At 36.1% G+C, this 4,111-nt stretch overlaps 1 pseudogene; it reads right to left on the reverse strand.

Moving 5' to 3' along the window:
• Window positions 1-1,510: 1,510 nt before the first annotated feature.
• Window positions 1,511-3,565, reverse strand: LOC103104831 (heat shock factor-binding protein 1-like; annotated as a pseudogene).
• Window positions 3,566-4,111: the final 546 nt, after the last annotated feature.

The raw sequence follows: 4,111 nt of genomic DNA on the forward strand, positions 1-4,111 counted from the left end.
TATAGCATTCTGGACATGGAATCAGGAAGACCTCAGTTCAAATTCTTTTTTTTTTAAACCCTTACCTTCCATCTTGGAGTCAAAGAGTGGTAAGGGCTAGGCAATGGGGGTCAAGTGACTTGCCCAGGGTCACACAGTTGGGAAGTGTCTGAGGCCAGATTTGAACCTAGGACCTCCGTCTCTAGGCCTGGCTCTCAATCCACTGAGCCACCCAGCTTCCCCCTCTCAGTTCAAATTCTACTTCAGGTACTTATTAGCTAACTGTGCAACCATGATAAGGCATTTAACCTCTCTCAGTCTCAGTTTTCTCATCCCTAAAAGGGGGTTAATATAGCAATTACTTCATAGACTTGTGAATTCTAAAAAAGACTCCATCTTGCAAACTTTTAGGTGATACACAAATGCTCACTATTATTATGATTATTTATTCTTTAAAAAATTGTTTCTGGTTGGGCAGCTGGGTAGCTTAGTGGATTGAGAGTCAGGCCCAGAGACAGGAGATCCTGGGTTAAAATTTGACCTCAATCACTTTCTAGCTGTGTGACCCTGGGCAAGTCAATTAACCCCCATTTCCTAGTCCTTACCACTCTTCTGCCTTGGAACCAATACATAGTATTCCAAGGCAGAAGGTAAGGGTTTTTTAAAAATCACTGGGGGGGGGGGGCATAGGCCTATTGCAATATATATGGGTCAAAAGGTATACACAGTTTCATGAAATAAAGGAGTTTGGGTAGATTGCAAACTCAATACAAGTTAATAATGCAAGGCTTACCTTAAGAGAATCCAAGGTGTCAGCACACAGGAGATGATAGATATGCTGTATTTGACCATAATAAGACCACAACTGGACAATTATGTTCAGTTCTGAGCCTGACATTTTGGGAAGGAGAGTTGAAGAGCATCTAGGAGGTGATTAGGATTATGAGAAGCAAATATGAAATGAGGATTGGGTTAAGGAATTGGGAATGCTTAGCTGGGAGGAAAGAAGACTTAGGAGGGATACAATCAGTGTTCAAATATTTGGAAAGCTGCCATATGGAAGAGAGATTTAACTTGGTTCCAGAGGGCAGAACCAGATAGAAGTTGTAGAGAAGCACATTTCAACTCACTGTAGGGAAGACTTCCTGTTAGAGCTAACAAAGACAAAACTGGGATGCTTTGGGAGCTACTAGGTTTTCTCTCTGTAGTGGTTTTTAAGCAAAAGCTGAATGACCACTGATCAGGGAGATTATAGAGATTTAAAAAAATGCATAGCTTCTGTCTTCGTACCAATTCTATTTTTCCTCCAACCCTTACCTTAAGTATCCATTCCAAGGTACAAGAGTAGTAAAAGCTAGACAATTGGGGTTAATTGATTTGCTCAGGGTCACATAGCTAGGAAATATCTGAGATCACATTTGAACCCAGGACCTCCTTAGTATAATTCTAAGACATAGAAGCAACTCCCTCATGCTGTAAATAGGAAGCTTGGAAATCTCCATTGTTAGAGGGAATTTCTTTTTTTTTTTGACTACAACAATTATTTCGTAGCTTTATTCCATATATATATAACAATACAATAAACTATCTGGTAGTACAGAAAATTTCTCCTACAATCACAAAATATCCACTTAAAAGTTCATTTCCAGGAAAAATGGTTCCCTCTACTTCTAGATCATCCTTCAGCTTATCTTGACTTTGTTTTTGTTTTGCTTTTTTAACTCAAGATCAATCTGATGAATCAGTCATCTGGGTGTCCAATCTCTGTCCCTCACCTCTTGATAAAAAGAAAGGGATGTCATGATGAAAATGTTTGGTATTTTCCATTCCACCTATAATCTATTATAAAAGTGTTATTCTGCAAGCATTTAGTTAAGGAAAAAGGTAAACAATAAAACACAATTTTTCTTTAAAAAAATCCAAGCTTACAATAAGGGCATTTATCAGTCAGTTTGCAAGGATTCACAATGGCCACTTGCTTTTTCTTCTAATTGACAAATGCTTTTTAAAGTCAGTAGCACAAGTAAATAGCAAGTGGGTTTTGAAACCCCCTCATGTTCTTACAATAAGCATTTTTGATATAACTGAAGACTGAATTGTTACACCACATGAAATTCCAATCAGTGAATGCAATGCATCTTTATAGGTTATTTTCTGTCCTTGTTATTTGAGAGGAACTGAGATACTATTGTCACCATCCAAATCCTCTAGTGTATTAAAAAGTGGCAGTAGTTACAATCATTGAATTTCAGCTCCTTTCTGGGGCTTTTTACAGTAGATTCTTAAGTATAGTTCTCAATCTTGGAAACATAGCAATGACACAAATACAAAATGCTCAATCTTTTTGTCTGCTTTAAAAATATGGTCAACATACCATTTATTTGTTATGGTACAACAGTAATTTTGTGCTAAGAATTATGAACTGTTGACTCTAGGTACTTCAGTTCACAAAGAGAATCTGATAACAGTTGAAAAAATTAATACATTTCTTTAAAAAAATACTTGTACCAATTTCTTATTAAACTGAAATGACTACAAAAGGAATGACAAATGACCTGACAAAAAATGCACTAAAAATTTTGAAAATTTTATCCAAGAGTAGTCAGAATTTCAGTTTACTAATATTTACACATTTTATGTCATATAGTTGAAGCTATCACATACAAGAAATCAAAAAATAAATCACCTTGAAACCTAACTAAACTGCATATTCTAGGAATACAAGCTCTATAATTAAAAAAAAATGTTGCACACAGTAGTTAGTTGAGAAAATCTGTTCCTTCACCTCTTGGCTTGTGAAAAACGTTTTCAAGAGTTCACTCGAAATGATTAACAAAATCTTTAACTATTACGTGTAGTTGGTATTTTGTTTTCCCCTTCTATTTCTTCCACTCCTGCTTGGGTCATAAGGTCAGCGATGTTTTTCTCCAGATCATCAATGCGACTGCTCATATCATCAATTCAACCAATTATCTGGTCTGACATGGTCTGAAATTTGTCCTGCATTTGCTGGAGAAGTGTATGAACCACAGTGGTCAGGTCCTGTATAGTTTTGGGGTCTGTCTCCGCCATTGCTCCGGCTCCAGACTTTAGTCGGTTTCCCAACTCGTCTCTATGGCCAATCGAGGGAATTTCTTTACCAGGAGTTGCCTTTAACAATTAAATCATATAATTCTTCAGGAGTCCATTCCAATAAAGGGCTGAGTCACCTGTGCCTATCTAAAGTAATATTATTAATCTTATATACGATCTCCAAATTCTCATGACTGTTATCTACTCTCAACTAAAATGTCTTTTCTATGGCACATGACATTATATATAGTATTTTTTTTTACCCTTACTTTCTGTCTTGATATCATTTCTAAGACAGAAGGTCAAGACTTGGGCAACGGGGTAAAGTGATTTGTATAGGGTCACAAAAATAGGAAAAATATGAAGCTAGATTTAGACCCAGGTCCTGCTGCTCTATGCAATATGCTACCTAGCTGTCCTTTCTTTATAGAGGAGATTCTTGTCCAAAACAAATCAGGTGTGATAGATGTTGATGTTCCTTCCAGCTCTGAAAGTCTATAATCTGTAGCTGGAAAAAAAATCATTTAGAAGGTTTAAGTATCTTCCAACCTGAGACTAAGTAACCATATATATCTCCAAACTTCTAATTATCTGACCCTGGCATGTTATTTCTGATTTTATATAATCTTTTTCTTCATAAAGAAGGCCTAGAAAATGTACTTTTGTGGTCTAGAGTGTGTGGTAGAATGCAGTGAGTATTTTGGAAATTTTCAGGACCTTTGCTACTACTACCTAAATAAACCAACACAGGATTTAGATGGGTAAATTTCAGTTTATTTATGCACTCAAAAGTGTGACACACCCTCACTAGTGATGGACATGGATCTCAGAACTTTGCAGAGAACTTATATATGCCCATATGGGTATATATATATATATATATTCATCTATATTGAGAGAAATTATATGTTATAAGGATGATATTAGAAAACGTGTATTGTTTTATTAGTTTAGAGATAAGAAGTAGAGAAGCTGGCTTGAGAAAGAATTAGAGTTTGAAGCAGAGCTGAGAGAACATGTCAGTTTCAAAAGTTGACAGTGATAACCATTTTTCTGTGTC

Source organism: Monodelphis domestica, chromosome 1 (genome assembly GCF_027887165.1).
Source record: "Monodelphis domestica isolate mMonDom1 chromosome 1, mMonDom1.pri, whole genome shotgun sequence".
NCBI classification, from domain to species: Eukaryota; Metazoa; Chordata; class Mammalia; order Didelphimorphia; family Didelphidae; genus Monodelphis; species Monodelphis domestica.